The sequence below is a fragment of the Culex pipiens genome, chromosome 3 (genome assembly GCF_016801865.2).
Source record: "Culex pipiens pallens isolate TS chromosome 3, TS_CPP_V2, whole genome shotgun sequence".
NCBI classification, from domain to species: Eukaryota; Metazoa; Arthropoda; class Insecta; order Diptera; family Culicidae; genus Culex; species Culex pipiens.
In genome coordinates, this window is record NC_068939.1 from 181,275,480 (window position 1) to 181,298,905 (window position 23,426).

Sequence of the window (23,426 nt, forward strand, 5' to 3'; positions counted from 1 at the left end):
TTTAAGAATATTTAGAATTTTTAGAATTTCTGGAATTTTTAGATCTCTCAGAATTTTTTGATCTTTAAGAATTTTTAGAAGTTTTAGAATTTTCAGAATTTTTAGAATTTTTAGAATGTTTAGAATTTTTAAAAATTTTAGAATTTCTAGAATTTTTAAAATTTTTAGAATTTTTAAAATTTTTAGAATTTTTAGATTTTTTTTTAGAATTTTTAGAATTTTGAGAACTTTGAGAATTTTTAGAATTTTTAAAATATTCATTTTTTTTTAATTCTTAGAATTTTTAGAATTTTTTTTTTAATTTTTAAAATTTGATAAAATTTTTAAAATTTTTAGAATTTTCGAAATTTTTTAGAATTTTTAGAATTTTTAGAACTTTTAAAACTTTTAAAACTTTTAGAACTTTTAGAACTTTTAGAACTTTTAGAACTTTTTGAACTTTTTGAACTTTTAGAATTTCTAGAATTTTCAGAATTTTTAAAATTTTTAAAAATTTTAGAATTTTTAGAATTTTTAGAATTTTTAGAATTTTTAGAATTTTTAGAATTTTTAGAATTTTTAGAATTTTTAGAATTTTTAGAATTTTTAGAATTTTTAGAATTTTTAGAATTTTTAGAATTTTTAGAATTTTTAGAATTTTTAGAATTTTTAGAATTTTTAGAATTTTTAGAATTTTTAGAATTTTTAGAATTTTTAGAATTTTTAGAATTTTTAGAATTTTTAGAATTTTTAGAATTTTTAGAATTTTTAGAATTTTTAGAATTTTTAGAATTTTTAGAATTTTTAGAATTTTTAGAATTTTTAGAATTTTTAGAATTTTTAGAATTTTTAGAATTTTTAGAATTTTTAGAATTTTTAGAATTTTTAGAATTTTTAGAATTTTTAGAATTTTTAGAATTTTTAGAATTTTTAGAATTTTTAGAATTTTTAGAATTTTTAGAATTTTTAGATTTTTCAGAATTTTTAAAATTTTTAGAATTTTTAGAATTTTTAGAATTTTTAGAATTTTCAGAATTTTTAGAATTTTTAGAATTTTTAGAATTTTTAGAATTTTTAGAATTTTTAGAATTTTTAGAATTTTTAGAATTTTTAGAATTTTTAGAATTTTTAGAATTTTTAGAATTTTTAGAATTTTTAGAATTTTTAGAATTTTTAGAATTTTTAAAATTTTTAGAACTTTTAGAACTTGTAGAACTTTCACAATTTGTAGAACTTTTAGAACTTTAAGAACTTTTACTGCCCATGTTCGCATAAATGTCCCATATGCAAAAACAGCAAGCTAAGAAAAACGAATTTGAAGTTTGTCCCATACATACGTGTTACGTTTTCGCGAAAAAACTGGATTTCCTCCAGATTTCAAGAACAAAGTACTGGATGTTATAGGCTCTTTCGAAAGGGCACACAATTTTGAATCAAACTGCATCAATAACTCGAAATCGATGAAAATGCATATGGGACATTTATGCGATCAGGGGCAGTTTAGTACTTTTAGAACTTTTAGAACTTTTAGAACTTTTAGAATTTTTAGAATTTTTAGAATTTTTAGAATTTTTAGAATTTTTAGAATTTTTAGAATTTTTAGAATTTTTAGAATTTTTAGAATTATTAGAATTAAGACATTTTAGAATTTTTAAGAAATTTAAGATATTTTCAGAATTTTAAAGAATTTTCAAAGAATTTTTAGATTTTTTAGAATTTTTAGAATTTTGAAGAATTTAGATTTTTTTAAAGTTATAAGAATGTATAAGAATGTATGTAATAATTTTGAATTTTTTTTAAGAATTTTTTAGACTTTTGAAGGATTTTTAAGATTTTTAAAGAATTTTTAAGAATTAAAAAAAAATAAGAATTTATAACAATTTTAAATTTTTTTTAAGAATTTTGAAGAATTTTTGAGAAGATTTAAGAATTTTGAATAATTTTTAATTTTCTGATTGTTTTTATTTTTATACTGTTTTAAATGTGGTCGTTTAGTTTTTTTGAAACAAAAAAAATAATAACAGTTTAACAATTGAATGACAATGTAGAAATATAATCACACTACCCCTCAAAAATTGTAGTTTGTTATGTTGAAGCTAAAGTTAAATTTGTTAAACAATGAACAGTGTACAATGGTTCTAAATTCATAACATTTATAATTTTTAGATGATATCTGTCCTACCCCTTAGAAATATACAGTTTTGATGATCCAGTTTGTCAAGCTAGCCAAACTAAGATAGAAATAAGCTTTTTTTGTGATTTTGTTCAAAAACACTGTTATTTGTTGACACGGGGTAGGAAACTAAAAAAACCCTGCATGAAACTAACCATACCGTCACACCATCTCTATGTAACTCCATTCACATGTGATTGTTCTATCCCGATTGATTGATGTCTACCCGCCGCCACACCGCCGTTGGCGTGACGGAATGGCGCGATTGGTTGATTCTCGGCTTATCGCTCCGTTGGTATCTCTGGAAAACCCTGCCGCAACACTTCCGGGGGGGTAGGACGCAAAAACCAATCTTCCCGGCCCACTTTCAACCTATTTATAATTAATCATTATTTATTTATCCATTGATTGATGCACCTGCCGCTCGACTCGACTCTTGGCTTCGCCCAAGAAGCCACTTCCACGGTGGTGCAGCCAGGCATGCAATAGTGTCATTGCTGCGGAGCCAAGAGGGCCGGGGGTGTTCTGAAACGCAAATTATACACGCCAGGCAAAGAGCGAAGCTAGAGGGCCTTTTATCGCGATTATAAAATCTCACCTCGCATGACGTTGAGGCAATAATTACATCAATTTTCAATCTAATGTACTTTCGATTGGGAGAGAGGTGCTTCAACACGGTGTGGAGGGACCAAACAATTGCATAACCTCAAACTCTTTCCGAGGAGGGGGGTAGGAAGTTGTGCGTAAACGCATTTGCGAGCCCATTTTGAAAAACACTTGGCGCGCGCGGGCAAAAATTAATTATTCGACCGACCCGGCTTCGTGACAGATTCTAATCAATACTTTTCTATTTACAGTTGGGTGGTGGCGCCGCCTGGCGGCGCGGTGAGGAAATAACATGTGCTTGTCCCAAATGAGCCGCGCTCGGCGCGGCCTACTGTGAGAGCTACTCGGCTGAGTATGACGGATGGCTAAATGGAGATATATCACGCTATATCGGTGTGTGTGTGTGCTGCGTTTTAAAACATTTGCCACAGTGAGGCATGTTCAATGAGTTATTTATAAATAATTATCTGTAAACACGGTGGGTGTGAGTACGTGTGCGAGTGTGACGATTTCCGATGGATTATTCGCGATGATACACGCGTGTCTACCGGATTTCGAACAATCGTTCGCGCGAAAACAAACACCCGCGCGCGGTCCGTGTATGTGGAAGTGAAATTAACAGGTGTGTACGCGCAGATTTGCGCGATGACTTTCGACGGATAAATCAGCTGCAGCGTGACACGCGCGCGCGGTTTCATCGAAAACCCCCCGGGCGAACGTAGCGTTTCAGTTGCGAGGGGTAGGAAACTACGATCCGTAAACAACAAAAACGTACTTCACCACTAGCTCCCCGAGAGCAACTGTCATCAAGGAGCTAGTGGTGAAGTACGTTTTAGTTGTTTACGAAGCGTGGTTTCCTACCCCTCGCTAATGTAACGCTCGTTTGACAGTTGCTCTTGGGGAGCCGGTGGTGAAGTACTTTTTTGTTGTTTCGCATAGATGTTGGATGGAAATTAATCTCTTTGCGTCAAACAAAGGTTTGCAACCGGGAAAACAACTGTTTTGTTGCGGTGCAGCGGTCCCGAAAAGTGCAACTCAAGAGGAAACCGCTCTTGATGGGATTATCGCACGTCACGGCTCGTAATAAGTACCCTTCTGTAGCAAGCACACACACAGACCACTGAAATGCGCTGGGTTGATCCCGGTGCTAAACGTCGGCACCGCACCTATCAACGGCGGTAATGGATCCCGGTCATCTCGCCCGGAAGAGGACGGTGATTTTTTCCTGCCCGCAATTGACGCCGGGCATTTTTCCAAGTGAAGCACCGACCACAGGAAAATCTCTGCCCTGCGCTCGTTCTGCGGGGATATGTGCTGGCCATTCAAACGGTGGTTCAAACGAGCGAGGGTCGTCATCGTGCGTGTTGAGCGCACACCACGTGGTGGATGCCACCCCATTCCAGCGACCAGGAGTGCATTTTCACGCATTTGAATAATCATCGCAATAATGGCGTTTCGCCACCTCGCGGCGAACCTCTGCTCCGTCAATGAGTGTGTAAACATGGTACATACAAAGTGCCTCCAGTATAGTAGAACTCAGTGTCCTGACCGAGCCAACCAGCTGACTCCTGGCAACAGAAAAAAAAAACTTTTTCCCGCTTCTTTTAATAAATACATGTGATGGCAGAGGGCCTCGACACCGGTCTGGCCGATGCTCCACTTTCTCGATGCTTCCTGCTACTGCCGACCAGGACAGGATTATTATTACCCCTCGGAGGAGGGTGAAAACTGTGTCAAAGGCTATTATATCCATTAGAAAGTTGTGGTGGCGGTGGCGTTGGTGGTGGTGAGCACCCCTCGCACCGACGGCATTCCAAAGCCGAGAAACCCAGAAAATGGGCACTTGTTCTCAGCTGCTGTGGTTTTGCTGTTGCCTCTTGTTGCTGATTTCTGGGGGTGCGTAACATGTGCGTGTGCGAGAACCTTGGAACGAGAGGGGGAGTTGTTTGTGACGGCAAGTGTTTGTTTTGATTCTGGAGGGCTTGATTTGGAAAATTGAAAAATTTCACAAGTTGTAGCGCGACTGCCAGCTGACTTTGTTTACTTTTTGGATTGGATCAGTGGGTCAGGTTCTCGGCAGGAGGGTGAACTGTTTTGCTTCCTGATTGAACTTGTAATCGTTTGAAGAGTACTTAAAAGGTTGTAAAACGGGTGTTTTACGGCATGAGGTTCCCTAACACGGACGTCGGAATCGAAGTACCTCGTATATGAATCTTGTAGAGTTGATCCAGCGTTCCAGGGTCTTCAAGATAATGGTAAGTACGAAAAAAGAGTTATTGATTACATTAGCAGGACTGCGTTCCCTAACACTGTATCTTGTTGGTTTGAAGCAGCGTTTCAGTTGTTCCAATGTGATGGTAAGTGCTATAGAAATTAATTTATAAATCTGTCTGTAGAATTTTAAAAAGCGTGAGTGAATGAGAAATAAATCAATCTTGTAATATGCGTTGGCACGAATAGACCTACCAATTTGTCTATCAAGCAGACTGTTAATCTGTCCACGTCACTTTGACGCTATTTCTATAGATAAACTGTTAGGCTTCGCTTGCAAATTTGGTTTGCGATCCCTAACACGGACGTCGGAATCGAGGTACCCCGTCCATGAATCTTATTTTTTCGACAGTGTGTTCCAGAATCATCCAAGTTATGGTAAGTACAACCTAGGTTAAGCTGTCAATTCTGTCAACCTGTCAAATCTGTCACCTTGACGCTGAGCTGTCATCGCAGCCCAGGTCAGTTCCCAGCCACGTCTGTGAGAAATGACCTGCCACAGGGTGCTAAGCCAGCTCAGTGTGGTCAAGAAAAATCGAACACCATTCCACGACGACGACGACTCGAACCGTGCGGAATTCGCTACTGTCCGAGGGGTGAGCCGGGAAGGCCATCAAAACAGCTTAATCTATGATTTATCAGTGCGCTTTATTTATCTCATTAGAGGACGATAATGTTCATCTTCACTGTGTGGCCGTGCCGTCGTAATAAACCCATCATTACTCGTCCAATTTAGTTCGTGGTGGTGAGGAAAAAGTTTTTCCATCGCTGCGCGATGCGAGGGGATCTAATGAGCTTCCAGTCGAACTTGGATTCGCGTGGAACGAGAGAAAATCCTGCCTTATTTATGGGCTTAATAAATCTTTTTATTATTAATAAAAATATTACATTCGGACTTGCTCGGTGAAGTCGCAGGAAGGTCAATCGAGAACCACCATCATCAATAGCGCACCAATTTGTATGGGCCGGTACTGATTAGAAAATTGCCACTTCTGACGGAGCCGAGAGCTGCTGAGAGTGCGAGTAGCGATAGATTGGATGAGTGACGCCACATCCGCTTCCAATCAATGACAAACAGTTATTTTCTCATTGAACGAGCTCATCCGCGTGCAAGAGTGACAGTATAGCTGTGGTGAAAGGAGAGGGCCAGAGTATGATGATGATGATGATCACTCGGTTCGCTTTTTTTTGTGTGGGGAATCGTTCATCAAAGAGAGATTTTATAGATTTATCCGTGTTCGTGAAATCAGCCGGTATCAACCGCTCACGCTCACAACCGCAAATCAGCCGGACAAAAGTCCAACTGTGGCGTGTTAAATCAAGTCAATCAAGTGAATAAACACGGGCCTGATAAGCATCGCAACGCAGTAGCTGCCACCGCTCCGTACGATATCATTAGAGTCAATTCAGGCGGATTTGGAACGGCTTTCCGGAGGATTGATTGAATCTGGTTGACTCGTCAATTGCGCGCGTTCTCCCCCCTGGGTTATCCACCGTGGCGTGGGACCGTATAATAACAAACGCCACATGTTGTCCTTGCCTCAGAGGACGACGACGAAGATCTTCAATTTCAAGTGGTTTCGGTTCGTTGTCGTGCCCAGCTTGTGGTACGCGCAGGAGACAAAACACGTATCGATAATCCACCACTTGCGTCGCGCTGCACGCGATCCCGGGTCCCCTTCTTACTTGCGAAGACAGACGTACAAAAACTTTCCTCCGACATCGTAAGATTGTTTTTGTGCGTCTTGTGGTACTTTCTTCCAGCTTCCAGGGTTAATTCCACTTGGAAATTCTAGAAAAATTCTTTAAAAAAAGAAAAAGCATGCATTTCACAATCATGGACGACGAGGTCGAGGCACCTCCAAGATTATCTTTACTAAATGATCATTTTTGTCATTTTTGTTATTTTTGTAATTTTTGTAATTTTTGTAATTTTTGTATTTTTTGTAATTTTTGTAATTTTTGTAATTTTTGTAATTTTTGTCATTTTAGTCATTTTTGCCATTTTTGTCATTTTTGTCATTTTTGTCATTTTTGTGATTTTTGTGATTTTTGTAATTTTTGTGATTTTAGTAATTTTTGTCATTTTTGTTATTTTTGTCATTTTTGACAACTTCTACAATATTGTCAATTTTGTCTATTTTGTCAATTTTTACAATTCTGAAAATTTTGCTAATTTTGTCAATTTTGTAAATTTTGACAATTTTAACCTTTTTGACAATTTTTACAATTTTTACAATTTTGACAATTTTGACAATTTTGACAATTTTGACAATTTTGACAATTTGGACATTTTTGACATTTTTGACAATTTTGGCAATTTTGGCAATTTTGGCAATTTTGACAATTTTGACAATTTTGACAATTTTGACAATTTTGACAATTTTGACAATTTTGACAATTTTGACAATTTTAACAATTTTGACAATTTTGACAATTTTGACAATTTTGACATTTTTGGTAAGCAATCTTGGAATCCCAATCACGTTTAACGTCCGTGATTGGGATTCCAAGATTGCTTACCAAAAATGTCGAGGTACCTTTTTATTGAGTCTTGAAACAAGATGCAGCGTTCTCGATTACGGACTTCAACATCGAGGTACCGCGTTTTCAATGAAGCGAATCTTCAAGATGGTAAGTACAAACTCGGTCAAGCGTTTCCCAATCACGGACGTCAATATCGAGGTATCTCCTTGTTGCGTCTTGAGAGTTGATGCAGCGTTCCAGAATCTTCAAGCTGGGGTAAGTACAAACTAGTTAAAGCTGTCAATATTGTCAACCCCAAGCTTCAACCCTGTCTCGCAATCAGAACCGGCTTGAAATCCCTGTGTTTCTTGTCCCGTTGTCTCGGCGCGGGACTCCGCGCCCAAGGACGTCGAGGGTGGAGGTGGGAACCAAAACAAGTGAATCAAGCGAGTGGTGTCACAGTGCGAGAGCTCGCCCTGCTTATTCCGGAATCCGACACAACGGGTGGTGCATTATGGCTTTCTGGTCGAATGAATCGATTTCAAACTTTGTGTGGCGTGGTTCGGGAAGAATGTTGCCGTTTTTTTTTGGTTTGGGATTCTTCGAACTAGTCGAGCGCTCCGTTTCCAATTAATGTCAAATTTTCTTGATCTTCTCCAGAGCGACATGCGATCAGTCTCGTCAGTAATCATTTCTAAATGATTCCATTCTGACGGGGTTTTTTTCGTAATCATTCTCGCATTTCCGACCGAAAGAGTTTCGAGAAGGAGAACGAAGAGGAAAACACATCGGAAATGGTGATTTGATTCGTTTTTCGCTCTCTTCTCGTAGCAAGGGAGATCCAACCAGAAGCAGAACGCGGAAGTTTCAATTAAGACTAATGATCGCGACAAACCCCTTTTGATGATCGGAATGCGCAGCATTCGATCTTGGAGCACCACGTGGAATGCAGTTGTGCGCGACACTTCTGGTGAGAAAAGTATTTTTTTTCGTTCGAGATTAGTCCAATTTTATTGAGCGTCGAAGCCGCGAAGAAAACAAACGTCTTCGTGCTATAAATATCTCTCCACTCGCGGCGCGATGTCTTCTTCGTCGAAGACGACCATCGAGCAGTTCACTTTATTAGTGACAGGTTCTCTATTGTTCTGCGCGCCCCAAGTCCCGCGACTTGGCCGATCTCTAATAACAGGTGTAATCTCAATTTATTTATTTCATCTTTTATTACTTTCTGGGTCTCTTTCTCTGGCTAGCCGCGATCGCGACGACTAATGGTCCGACCAAGTCGACAAAGATCTTGCTACATCGACGACGACTCCCAGAAGTAGTGCCGGCGGCTGCGTTATTTATATTTATATCGGGAGCCGATTGTTGCTTGGGAAGGGACGGATCCCTTGGGGATCCGCCGCGAAGGCCACCTCGCGCCAAAGCCAGTCTCTCGCGAGACAATAAAATTCAATTTAACTCGCTTTTAAACAAATTTTGATCGCATTTTTACACTCGATTATAATCCACCGAGGAGAGCGTCTCGCGAGATCTTGCGGCGGCGGTGACAAACGATCTTCAGAGTCCGTCCTCTGTGAAGTATTTTCATCCGCGTTCGCGTCTTTCGTTGGCGATTCTTTATCGCAAATCGACCGTGGACCACCGGCAGCCGATTTGTCATCGCGCGCGTGAACACCGACTTATCGCGTACACACACCTCGTCGCAAGACCGCACACAGCGAAGACGCGAACCGTTGCGACACTCGATACCGATTTGCCTAATAGATTAATTATTTGTCAATTAAATCATAACGTATGGCATTTCCTAGAAAGAGCTAAGCCGGTTTTCCGGCTAAGCCTGGAAACCGTGCACATGCCGTGCAAGGTGATATTGATTTATACCGGCCCGAGCGAGACAGAACATCCGACAATTATGCATGTATTCGCGCTCACGAGCGCAGAAAAAAAAGCCCGGCTTGCTTCGTTCGAGCACGAGTTTGTTTATTTTTCCAAGTGCCGTGAATCTGTCGCTTGACACTCTCTCTCGCGGGCAGAGGATGCTCGGCCTGGTGTTAAATTACAAAATAATAAACATTATCGGGTGGGCAATTATTGATTAATTGCCGTGGCCGAGCGCTTAATTAGCGGTTCTGTGCGGTGTCGGATGAGTATCTCCTTCCGGAAGGGACTAGGGTGGAATCTGGAGGGTGTTCTCTATTACGGATTTCAGGGTTGAGGTATTAAAGCAGTTTCAACATAAATTGACTTGCGTTCCAGGGATTTGGTCGTTCTCAACTAAGGACTTCAACATCGAGGTACCCCGTTCTCAACACAGCTTACCTTCATGGCTGTAAGTACTAACTATGTTGAGCGTTTCTCAATCACGGACGTCAACATCAAGGTACCTCGTCGTTGATAATGTGATTTTTTAAGGTGGTAAGTACTTTAGGCTTAAGCGTGCAGCGTTCCAGAGATGTGATCAAGGTAAGTACAAACTAGGCTGTCACCCCCTGTCAATTCTGTCAAAGTGTCAACAAAGTGCCGTTGACATAGCTAACTTGCGTTCTTTAAGCTAGCTATGCACCACTTTAACACCTGTGCGCTGCCAATTCGCGTGCCCTTACGCACGCGTTTGACATTTCGCGCTCAGGTTCAAAAATCCAATTTCGCATCTGTCAGTGCGCGCGCCATCTATCGGCGAGCACACAATGTTGCACTTCTCTCCAATTAACACACCCAGTCCGGGACTTCTATTTTTGTGTTCAAATCGTGCACGGCACCGCGTTGCCACTTTGCGTGAAAGATTAATTAAGCAGAATTTATAATCGGCGGCGTCGGTTGTGTGAGCGTGTGTGAGTGCGAGCGCCGTCACACACAAACTCATAAATCGCGCGCTCGGGACGTGAGAAACAATACCGGTTTTGGGATGTGCGTGTGAGTCGCGGATCGATTTGACAGCTGGTTCGCTGTGATCGATCCGACCGTCTTTGAAGCAAGAGGGGGAATCTCTCCGAGCGCTCGCGCGCTAGTTTTTTGATATGTGATACATGGCAACCGAAAAATGCTAATCAACTCGGCATCTTCGAGAAAATGAAAGGGGGAAGAATTGATGCGAAAGAAGGTTAGCTCCCAGCGGGGTGACTAATAATTTCTCGATCATCTTGATGAACCCTTGTCTCGCGTTTTCCCGATCTCGAGCGCGCGCATGATTGACGGTGAAAGGCACGTTTCGTGGCTTGACAGCTGTTTGTTTACGTGAACTCGCGCGCGGAGCACCCCCACCAATTAATCGGGCAAGCCACCTTCATAAAAACCCCCGTTTGAGGTTCACGGTAACGTATGGTATTGCGGGTCGGGAAACCGCACCGAACGCTTAATTATTCATACGCAATGTTCGAGAATCGACGGGCGGCTTAGTTCGAGTGCCGTCGTCGACGACGTCGTTCTGCGATAAAGACATTAAAAACAAACATTCGTACATTTGTTTTTTATCTGGTTCGTCTTCGAGCACTGTTTTTTTTTTTTGTTGCCTCCCGTACACATTGAAGTTATGATTATGTGCGATATGCAAAGCAGTGAAAGAAGAACAGAAAAAATCGACCACGACCACGAATCCGGGTATCGGTTCTAGGAAGGCGATACCCCGAGACGACCTTTTTTTTTGCTGGTTTCAGTGTACGCAAATCAAAGATAAAGTACCCCATTGGGAGGCGCGCAATGTGTTGAACATTCATCGGGAAACACACACTCCAAGTATGTCATGAATATGTGATCAAAGCCAAGGGACCTCGCCCATGGCACACTTATCTGATTGCGAGAGTGTTTGCGGTTGCGTCTGGTTCTGGAAGGCGTTTGACGAGTGCCTTCTCGATTACGGACTTCAAAGTTGAGGTACCTCGTTTCGTTGAAGTGAATCTTTAAGGTGGTAAGTACAAACTAGGTTAAGGGTTTCCCAATCACGGACGTCAACATCGAGGTACCTCGTTCTAGATGAAGCAAATCTTCAAATTGGTAAGTACAAACTAGGTTAAGCATTTCCCAATCCCGGACGTCAACATCGAGGTACCTCGTTGTTGAGTCTTGGGAATTTGATGCAGCGTTCCAGAGTCTTGAAGAAGTGGTAAGTACAAACTAACTTAAGCTGTCAATTCTGTCAATCTGTCACCTCAGTCAATTCTGTCACCAGTGCGACGGAATGTGGCCGATTGCTATCGATTCACTTCGCACAGGGGTCATCGGCACCGCCGGCCACGCCCACACTTGTTAGCCCGTCCAGCGGCCAACTCCAAGGTAGTGGCTGCGGCGACGGTGTAACCTCGCATCGAGAGCTGTTATTATCTTCGTCCCATCAACGCGCGCCGCGAGAGCGGCGGTGACACCGCCCGAGAGTACCGAGGAATGTAATAACGAAAAATGCATTTAAATATTTTCAATTTATTTGAAAGCATATTTCAGCGATATTTTTTGCGGCGCTCTCTGGAGTAGTGTACGCGCTCGCTCGCTCTCACTTACGAACGATAATATTTACAATTTACTCGTTCAATTCCAATATTACAGAGCAGCATTCGTACTCCAACGATCTGTGTGCAGCTCTTGAAGGAGTTTGGGGTGGATGCATGTGACACTCGAAGAAGGAGCAACAACAACAAGAAGTAAGAACAAGAGCCGAGCGATGCTGTTGCTGGTAGAGCGCGGACAAACAGACAGACAAACGGACGGACAGACAGACGGATAGACAGGGACAGGGGAATTATAGATGTAGCTTTCAGCTGCATCCTCGTCGTCGTCGGTAGGAGCATGAAAGCGAACAGCAGCACCGTCGTGAGCTTGAAATTGCAAATTGTGTAAGGTTGAGAGTGTATGTGTGTGTCTGTAAAGACGAAAAGTGTGATTGCCATTCGGCGGAGCGCGTTGTTATGCTTTCTTGATGACTGGAAAACGGAAATTTCGGAGAAGGTTGAAGGGAGGGGGTGCCAAAAAAACTAAAATAATTTCTTTAAATTGTGTCTGATTCGGAAATTCTGCTGTCATGAATATGCAAAAACATACGGAGCATGCCGAAAGACAGTTGGACACGCTGGTGTCTCGAAGAGACACAAGTCTTGCACTCTCTGATGAAATCGTTTCTTTGTTTCGATCGATAGTTTGTTCTCACACCAGCGGATTTACGAAAAAAAAAAAAAAACAGAGCAGCAGCTCAAAACCAACGGTAACGAGTCATTGTTCGGCGATGGTTAAGTTCCAAAAAAAAAAAAATTAAACCAGACAAGCACGCTACCTTCAAGCACTTTGACCACTTAAGGTCGGCAGGTCCAAAAGGGAGACCTCAACGAATTTATTATTCGACCACACTAAAATTCAATAATTAAAATTCTCCCAGCGCGAGCGCGCGGGTGGCTTAATTAAAGTCATTGTTCCAGATATTAAATCACACTCGCGCGCCGCCCGAAAAAAAGCAAGATGGCGACCGCGGTCATAATTTGCTAAATTTATTTAAAACTACTTGAGCTTTTCCTTTTCGACTTGACGGACTTGACTGATTGCGGCGCGCCGCGCCGCGCGAGTGATGTGATTACGCTGAATTTAGATTAGTTCATTATCTATTGTTTGGCTGAGAAGGAGGGGGGAGGGGGTCGAGCAGGTGATTGAGTTGATGGTGGGCGACTTAAGTCGGGTCTGTGATTGCTTTTCGAAAGTGGCGGCGGTCAAAAAATCAACATAAATCAGGAAGAAACGGTTCATTCGGGTGATTGCACTTGAACGGGGGTGTCCCCTAAGAAGGGGGGGGGGGGGGGTTAATGCTCTTTAATACTCTGAAAAATGCAATGAAATTTAAGCTGGACTTTTTCCTGATACTCTACCGGTCAAAGCAAGTCATTTGTGCTCGTCAAGTGCGTCAATTGTGGTAGCAAGCACACATCGAATTTTCGCGGCTGTGCCGCGCAACAAGATTCAAAGACTATTGCTGAAATCTGTCCTTCTCTTTTATGCCGTTATTTTTCGCAATGTTCTAGTCGATAAAACTTTACATTTTCGCACACACCGCACACAATGGCCGCGGCTGATCATTTCGCTAATTTCATTGGCCAATAAAGTTGGTCCCCCGAGAAACAATGGCGGCCATGGGATCGCGCAAATATTTTTAGCACCCAGCCTGCTAGGTTCGCCAAGACGACGACGCGCAGCGCCGTTTCCAATCGGTCAAATTGGCCGCAACGACAACCTCCCCGAAATGAGCCGCTGCGCGGCGTGAAAAACAATTAAATCCGGACCAATCCACTTAAGCCGCCGCCGCCGAGGGCGGCAAGGGCCGCCTCGCACTCACTCTGTCACACTCCATTAGGACAAAATTCAATTAATGCAAAATAAATAAATACGACACGCCGCCGGCGCGGGAGAGGGAGATCGCACTTTCTGCGTGCAGGCGGCTCAACAAAATATAAATTGTCACAGCCGCGAAGCGGCTGGCAGCGACGCGCATCATAATTATCGCAAGATTGCAGCGGAGCGCGTTGTTGTTTTTGTGAAATTTACAATAAATTAAAAGATCAAAAACCACAGACTGCGCCGCTGCCGCGGCCGCCCCTTCCGCGGAGAAATGCAGCCGCCCGCCGCCACCACTGCACTGTCACAAAGTGGTTCGTAACTCGCTCGCGCGAGTGCACCACAGTGTGTACAATTTCTGTAATATTTATTTCGACACTAACGAGGTGAAAATATACATTCTAATAATAAAAGACTCGAATAATTATAATTTCTCTCGCAGCTTGCCGCGCAGCGGCGGCGTTCAAGAATCTTGCGGGCGAGGCGGCGCGGCGGCTAGTGTCTGTCTTTTTGACAGTTGTCGCGACGCGAGCGCCACGCTCGATTTACTTCTCGTGAGAGCGAGCGGCTTTCGGTGTGAGTGTGAGTGAGTGTGTGTTTTCACCCCTTTTTCGGAACCGCCGGGGCCGCCGATGAATAACATTGAAACATAGCCGCATTTTTGTACACGTGTTTGTAAACATTTTTTTCCGCTTCTTTTCGGAGCCGTCGAAGGCGGCTTGAGTGTGTTATTTCAGTGGAAACACGGTAGACGGGACGGATAACCGAGGAGGAGAAAAAAAAAAACTAAGGCACAGTAAGTATGTGCAAATGGTGATTATTGTAATTATTTTCATAGTATTTTGCCGTTTCTCACCACCTGATACTGACCCGTCGTCGATGTTTTTGGTTGGTGTGCAGCGCTGTTTACAGAGGGCCTCTCCGTGTGTGCTTAATTGTTTGAATATTTTGGAGCTTTTCCTGTGTTTGCACCAACTCTTTCCGGCTCTTTAAGGTGGTCAGGTTTGGTAAACACTGGCAAGTAGTTATCTGTCAATACTGTCAAAATTGTCACCTGTCAATACTGTCAACTGTCACCTCTGTCAACCATCACAAAGCGCGAAACTGTCCACCCGGCGGCCACCCGATAAGAATCCGTGCCGGCATGTTCGGTCGCACTCCGGTACAGCTGTTCTCCTTATCGCGACGAACGTTACCGTGCAATAATTATTCATAGTTCGAACTTGTTTTACATTTCGCTCAACCAATAAACTGCGAGCGTTTAGACGCCGCCGCACCACCACCTCCAGCCGCCCTCCTTCACGGAGCGGCGGCTGCAGGCACGCGTCACGCTTCAGCTCCACAACCAGAGTGTGTGAGTTTGTGTGTGTGTGTGTGTGTGTGCGGTTGCTGATCGTAATTTATTACAAATTGAATCTCGTGTACTAGCAGTTAGAAATATTATTTACGATCGACTGGATCGAGCGCCGTCCGGAATGGGCGGCGAAACCGGCATCGTAGTCGCCTATGGGCGGCTAGCCAAGTTCACCCCGTAAACACTCTCACAGACATGCAAGTTTCGAGGGAGAGTGTGTGAGATGAATTCTAATGAAAACTAATTAACTTGTCGATTGGTTTTAATTGCCTTTAATCGACGCGTCGCGTCGCGGCGGCTGGTTAACGTGGTTGACAGTTGGGGTGGCTAGCTTTTTCGGGGGCGGCGCCCCCTTTTTGGACCCACTGACAAATGGGCGACTATTTATTTGGTGTTTCGCGGCCGCTCTTTGACGTCGTCGAAGACACACTTCAATCACATCCTGGCCCAAGGTTTCGCTCTCCTCATCGCTTGGCAACGTGTTATTAAAATCGTATCAATTTCAATAATAAATAATGATGATTACCAATACCTCCAGATACACCATCGAGAGTCGAGTCAACTTCCATCTCACCGGGCAAGTCGGCCCAGAATGGTATCATTCATCGAACTTCCCGGTCGAATCCCCCGGAGCCCCGGAGTCGGAGTCGACGTCTTACGGAGGATGCAGATAATGATGATTAGTTTTTGCCTCCACCGCCGCCGTCGTACTCACCCTCTCCGAACTCCACAGTTTCACCCCGGGTAATTTTGAGTGATTTTTTGCGGCGGCGTCGTCGTCGTCCTCGTCCGGAGAACGCGCGCATTAAGGGGCGCACCGAGGAAAGAAATCAAAAGCATATCTTTGAAACAAATGTCGATAGATTAATCAATTTATGGTTGTGTTTTTTTTTTCGTCCGTCCGTATCTCTGGCAGAGACTCGCTTGCCAGCAATGCTACCCTCCTTGTCCGGGGCGTCACCGCCGCCGCCGCCGCCGCTCGGGGTTGAAGAAAGTCATTTAATCAGAGTCCCGGAGATTTTTCCTTCCCTCGAAACGAGAGTCCTGCCCGGAATGCACTGAATCCGAAGGGAAAAACATTTCCAGAACCGCAGGTTCATATTTATAAATCATTTAAGATAAATCTCGCACGCAGAACCAGACCGCGAGACTTCGCCGCCGAAGGCGGCATCGCGCAACCCCCCATACAAAATGGTCGATTACGCGAAATCGACGCAGAAGGCGTTGATCTTGCGCGATCGATGATCGGCGGCGGCCGCTGCCTCCTCCGTCGACTTTGTCGACTCTAACGAGATTTTGATTAGTTATTAATGGCGAGGGTTGCTTCGATCGCTGCGCGATCGCGCCGCGATTGCCACCGAAAATGAAGTGTCATTTGTGTTTCCAACCAAAATTGGTGTCATCAATTTCGTCGTCTTCCCGTCAGTTTCTGTGAATAACTTTTCGATCATCTATAATTACGATTTCCGGTTCGGAGTGGTTGTCTTCCTCTTCTCCTCCTTCTTCGAGTTTTGTCCAAGTTCAGCAAACAATTGAACGACAGCAACAAGTTCCCAAAACTAGTAGTCCGACCGCTCATTATGGTTTGAGGAAGAATTTAACTTGAAAAAAAAACGAACCAAACTGTCATCGTCATCAGTGTGTGAGATGAACCATGACGCTCGCCACTTGAGGTTGGTCACTTGTCCGCCAGACTCTTCGGACGACCTCCGAAAAAACAGTTGGATTCCCCTGCTGGATGCGTGTGTGTGTTCCTCCTTCTGCTCTTTCTTGAGTGCGTAAGTCTGCGGTTGAGCGCTTGAACAGTTTTCCCCCTTCTGAGGGAACCTTTGTAAAGGAGTTGACATTTCGATTCTGACCTTTTAAATTGTCTACCTTGATTGTTTTGGTCGATCGCTTGTTCTGGGCAAATTCTTGATACAGGTCGAAAAGCTCTACTGAAAAAAGTACTGATATCGAGAATCGATCCCTTGACCTATGACTTATGACGTTAGCGCCTCTACAGAGACATTTTTTCACGGAATTAGCATTAAATTTTTAATAACCAATATTTTTTAAACTGTCTGTTGTTGTTTGTAATGATTTTTTTGCAACATTTAGATTCTTTGACATATCAGCAGTATTTTTTGTAATCTTACTTTATCAAATAATATTATATTAGATTTTGGAATTTTGCCAAAAATCTTTTTTGCTTAAAAAAAAATGTTGAAGCAGGAATGTGGAGTCATAGTTGAGAGTCGGTATAAAAAAATCTAGAGAAGTTGGAGTTAAAGTCGGTGGAGTTAGAGTTTATGGAGGCCTTAAGTTGGAGTCGAATGAAAGTTAACAATTTTAATGCATTGTTTTGCGTAGAAATTATTAAGATTTTTTTTTACAATACCGGTCAACGGTTAATTTTGTTCTAAATGATTCAAATATTTAAAATCAGTCTCAAAAATAAATACCGTAAACTGGGGTGACTTTGATAGCCCGGAGTGACTTTGATAGGTTTTTCAAATGCCCGTCAAATTCATAGCCCCATCTTTTTGTCAATTTTGGGTATGTAAGCATTAAGGGATATCTTATTAACGAAAATTTATGCAAAAATGTGACTGTTATATTGGATGTATCAAAATAAGTGGCCAAATCAAATTTCAAATCTGTCACCCCGGGCTATCAATGTCACCCCAGTTTACGGTATAACTGTTTTAAAATTTTCAATTGCTTTGAGTTCTTCAAAAACTTAAACTAATCAGAATTTAAATATGAGCGTAGTGAATCCTTTTATTATTTTATATCCTTTATCTTATTTTTCCAAAAACTTAATCCTTTAATTCTTTTTATTTTTATTTATGAAATTTTCTTGGAAATTTTTGTGCAAATTAAAAATATGTAGTTAAAATGTTCAAAAGGAATTTCAAAGGTATAGCGCAGTATGAAGTATTTTTTTGCAATAATTTGTTATGATATTATGTTTTGTCTACAATAAATATTTCTTGTTGGTTTTTTTTCAGGCCATTAAAAAAAAATCCTCAGTTGTAATTGATACATTTTTAGAAAGGTCGTTCCAAAGTTAATTTCTTTCAAATTGATTCCGAAAAATCCTAATCACATTTTTACAGTTGTGCCATTGTCAGAAAAAAATCAACACATAAATAAATTTACAAAAAAAAAAATGGTTTAACGATTTTTTGTGTACACAAAATTAAAAAATATCAAAAAAAAATTTTATTTAAAAATGATTTTTTTTTTAAGAACAAAAGGTTATTGTCGAAAATTCGAATGGACAAAACATCAAAGATTATTAAAAGCATTTATCATTGATATTTTCGAAACAATTAGGGAATTTGATTTTGCCCCCTGAATATTCAAAAAAGAAATATTTGCAATGTCCTTATCATGAACCTATTTCTATAACTCACAAAAATATTATGACCATCAAAAAGAATTCAAAAAGTCTGACTTTTTTCTCTTTTTAAGGAACGGCTTGGGTTTGAAAGAATGTAAAAATGTTTCAAAAATATTCCAAACACCAAGAATAGTTTATTTTTAAAGAATGGATGAACTCACCATATATTTCTGCTTATGATTTAAAGAATGGAAAAACAAACAAAAATATTTGAACAAACAAGCATAGATTGTTTAAAAATTGTAAAACTCACCAATTTTTTTTTAAGTCAGACTTATCAAAATATTGTAATATTATAGAATGTTTTTTTTTTAAGATTTTAAGATCTTTTAATGAATGAAAAAAATAATAATAATCTAAATCTTAAATGTCGAATAATAGTTTGTTCTTTTTTTAAGAATAAATAAACACTCACAATATTAAAAAGATGACTTAAAAAAAAAACTGCCCATGTTTGAAAGAATGGGGAAGAAAACACAAAAAATACTACCCCCAGAAAAAAATAAATTGTTTTGCCTTCCTCACCTTATTGAGGAAAGGCTATAAAATCACTCGAAAACTGAACTTCTCAATAAGACCTCCTAGACCCACCTTCATGTATACCTATCGACTCAGATCAAATTCTGAGCAAATGTCTGTGTGTGTGGTGGGATGTTGATCAAAAAATTGTCACTCGATTATCTTGACATTGGCTGAATCGATTTTGGCCGTTTTGGCGTCATTCGATCCGTCTTGGGGTATCATAAGTCGCTATTAAAAATTATGCGGTTTAGTTAAGTACTTCAAAAGTTATGCTAAAAAAACGATTTTAACAAAAGTCCGGAAGATTGTAAAAAGGGTGGTTTTTGTGAGCAAACCCAGCATGTAATACATTTTTAGAAAGGTATTTAAAAGACCTTTCCAACGCGACCAATACATTAAAGATCTGACAACCATATCAAAAGTTATTAGCATTTAAGGGTTATTTATGTACTTTTTGGAAGCCGGATCTAAGATATCATGATGAAAACGTTGTCCGGATCTATCATGCAATCTGTAGTTGAATAGGTAATCAAAAGACCTTTCCAACGCGTCCAAAAAATTGAAAATCTGACAACCCTATCAAAAGTTATACGCAGAGACAACATCTTGAAATAATATTTGCATTAGCTAAGAAATTAAGCAAGAGATATTTGCAGTTAAACCTTACTGAAACAGAAGTCAAAATATAAAAATTTCTGAATAGTTAAACAAACCTTTTGAGAACAAGAGGAAAAATAATGAGAAAACTAAACTTAAGCTTAATTTTTGTCCCATTAGTTATAACAAAGAAAAACTCATCATTTCAAAACAAATTCTGGTATGACCTCTGATTTTTTGACAAAATAGTGAAATGACCTCTTCGAAATCGGTAAACCTTGTTGTAAAAGTGAATGACTCGTGCTGATAAACCTTTAGTGGAAATGCATTAACTTCTTGCAAAAGATTTGGATCTTATTTTTTTTAAGAGCAGTGAACTTAAATATTATCAACATCTAGCTAATATTTTTCGTTTGGCGTAACGGATTCCAAAATTTATTTAAATAAGCTTCAAAAGAAGCTGATTCAACTTAAAAGTTGTTATAACTTATAAATTTTAACATATATTTTTGTCAGGTGAAATGCCTTGGACGGTTGCTTTGAGTATTATGAAATTTCTTCGGCTCCATTTCCCTACCTTCCTTCCACCTCCCTAGTTTTCCCCCCATAACCCAGAACAAGTTCCTTCTTTTTCTCGACACGCACAAAAACGGGAGTGAGAGTGTCGGGTTATCCGGAACTTTAAACTCGAAATAAATTAACTACACGCAAAGTTTGTTTCCCTACAACTTTTTTTTGCTGTTGTTTCACTCCCTTCCCCGTTTTCGAAGTCTTGTTAGGATCGACGTGGTCATCATTACCTCATGTCCAGTCCGGTGGTGGTCTGTTCAACTAAGTTGCACCTAATGAGGACCCTCTCCTCCCCCCCGCTTTCGGTTTTTCTTCGGCAAGGCCTGCTACTTTAAATTCTGTCCTCGACCTTCGCACCCGCAATCGAAGCAGCCATTGAGCAATAGAGAGTACAACACACTTGATATGTGTGTACTGGAGTCACACTTACACACACATCGACACACCGACACATATTTGCATATTTCTTTGTTGCAAAAATATACAAATGAGTGTGTGTGTGCGGTGGGTGGCGTTTGGGGAAATAAGGGGGGGTTGGTAGGTAAAATTGCAACTCTGGAAAATTGTTAGCAATGTAACAATGATGAGACGTACTTACAGTAAAAAGAGGGAGGAGGGGCTGGGGTTGTAAGTTGGTTTGGTTCTGTTGAAGCTCGACCACCGAAGGTGTGCAGGAGGGGAAGGGGTTTGTTATGATTTCTGCAGAAATGTCTAGCTGACTTAGTAGTGTGTTGGGAAAATAAGAAAAGCAGACGGAGAAGAAGAAGAATCAGCGCGCAGCAGCGGCAGGAATTTTTGAACGCCATATCTACTATATAGAGCAGGTCGTCGGTCTGGCTGTTCGTTAGTGGGGGCTGCAGCAGCAATAGTCCAAGAGTTTATATTGTGATCATGGGCACCAAATTGGTACTGCATTTGAACAACAGTTATACCGGGGGATGCCATGCATACATGGTGTAGTTATTTCCATTGAAGCAAAAAATGCTAAATTATCTGTGTAGCTGAGCGATCTGGGCAAAATAACTTATATATTTTTTGTAGGGGTTTCCTGGCACATTTTTGTTTAAAACCTGCAATAGAAAAGCATGGACTTTTTTTAAATTACTAAAAACATAAATAAATTGATTGGTATGGGTGATTTTGTTATTCAATAATTAAAAAAAAATATTAAAGCCATATTTTACACTTTTACACTGTTTACAGATTATCCAAGGCAAATCTAACAATCCATTTGCAATAAATTTCTTTCTTACTTTACTAAAATCTATATTGAGAGAACTTAGAGGTTCTTTTTAGCAGATTTTATCAACTTTTGAGATGAGTTAGCCTTTCTTTTAACCGATGATGCAAAATTTTATGTCATTTCTAGGATTTCTTGAAGATGAATAATTCCGCTCAATTTTTTTCATCAAAACAGTTACAGTATAGCACTCATCATCATGTTTCACTGGCAATTCAATATTTAACTTTTTAATTCATTTTGTTTCCAGAGATTTTACTTCATCGTGTAACAATTAATAAAAATATTTTTGCTCTTCATATTTATAAGTTTAAATTATTTTTTTTCAAAATTATCTTATTTAGAGTAGGTTTCAAAAGGTCTTATCTGTGTAGGAAACATACAGCACACAGAATGTTTTGAACATTTTCTCTACAAATAAAAATAAAACAATTTATTAAACACAATTTATCAATAGTCTCTTTGTGCTACCGAAACATCAAACAATTTAATAAAAGTCTGTTTATCATGTAGTTTTTGTGATAACCAATGCCATGTAATGAAATAATTCCAATATTATTTGCGTAAGGCTAAAGCAATTTGTTGCTCCTTATTTGTCTTTTGTAATTTATTCAAATCAATTCAGTTTTATATGTTAACAATCAATCTACTCTTTTCTTTCTTTTTTTTTAAGTAGGAAGAACAAAAACGTGATGGCTGAAAATATACTTTTTTAAGGAAAAGACCAATAGAATTGATCGTTTATATCGTTTTTTATTCAAAGGCGACATTTCTGGTATTTTTCAAAATTTAAAGTTTTCTGATCACAGAACGGAAAAAGAAGTTGAACTTGAGTTAAAAATATATGTTTTTATGAATCCATTGACCTTTTGCAAATTTTTGACAGTAGCATAATTGTTATAATGTATAACATTTTGTCATACTTTTTGCTTTAAAATTTTGAAAATATGTTTTAATTTGAAAAAGATATACAAAATGGCATTTGGATAAAAAAAATCTTGTGAAATATTTTTTTCTATTGCACGAATAGGATTTCTCTTGCAAATAGAAAGTAAAAGAAATCCTACAAACATCAAAGCGATATGCTCTTTGATTATAATCCTTAATTTTCCAGTCAGTTTGTTGAAAAAAACTCCATTCAAGTTTTAAGGTATGTAAATATCTTTATTTTATTTTTCTGTTCCGGAATTATGCTTTTGTCTGAGTTTTTCTAAATTTTCCCATTTTATTTGAATATTTTATCTCCCCTCTTTGATTTTGCTAACCAATAAAAACAATCAAAATTAAACGCGATTGTGAAATAAAATGTCGTAAATGTTTCGACGGCAAATTACAAAATAATTCAAAGATTTTTTTGGTATTTTTATCAAATCTCATAACGTTTTCGACCGGAATATCATCATTCCTTAGTCTAAAATCATAGAAGTCAAAACTTCTGAAAACAATCTAAAATATTTGGATTTTTTTAAATCAAATTCAAATACGCAAGTCATTTTAAGCAACAAAAAATTTGGTTTCAATACTTAGATATTTGGGAAAACTAATGATTGCAAAACAACTAAACTGGTATAAAATTCTTTTTAAAATACTTTTTTTTTATTTCAATACTGAAACCATGGCTTGTCATTTCAGAGGGACATGAATTTTGAAAAAAATATAATTACCGGCATAAACTGTTTGATAAAAAAAATAACAATTGATGTTTTAACAAATTTTAATGAAAAATTATCACAAATTGCATAATTTGTTAAAGATTTGTAATATTCAATTGAGATTCACGTTTGCTTCAAGTTATCCGAAGCACAAAACAAGTACATATCCTTTTTGAATTTGTCTCGTGGAGTTTGGGAAAAAATAGTCCAGAAAAATAACTTTGATAGGAAAATGACGGAACCTTTTACAAATATATTACGGCTTATGTTCTAGTTTAGTAAACCCAAAAAGATTTTTTTAA

The 23,426-nt window shown here is 39.6% G+C and overlaps 1 protein-coding gene across 5 annotated transcripts in view; it reads right to left on the reverse strand.

Annotated features, from left to right (window-relative positions):
• The window catches only part of LOC120416167 (homeobox protein cut), a 198,658-nt gene that overhangs the window by 172,879 nt on the left and 2,353 nt on the right, over positions 1 to 23,426 (reverse strand). The gene's annotated exons all lie outside the window — the stretch shown is intronic.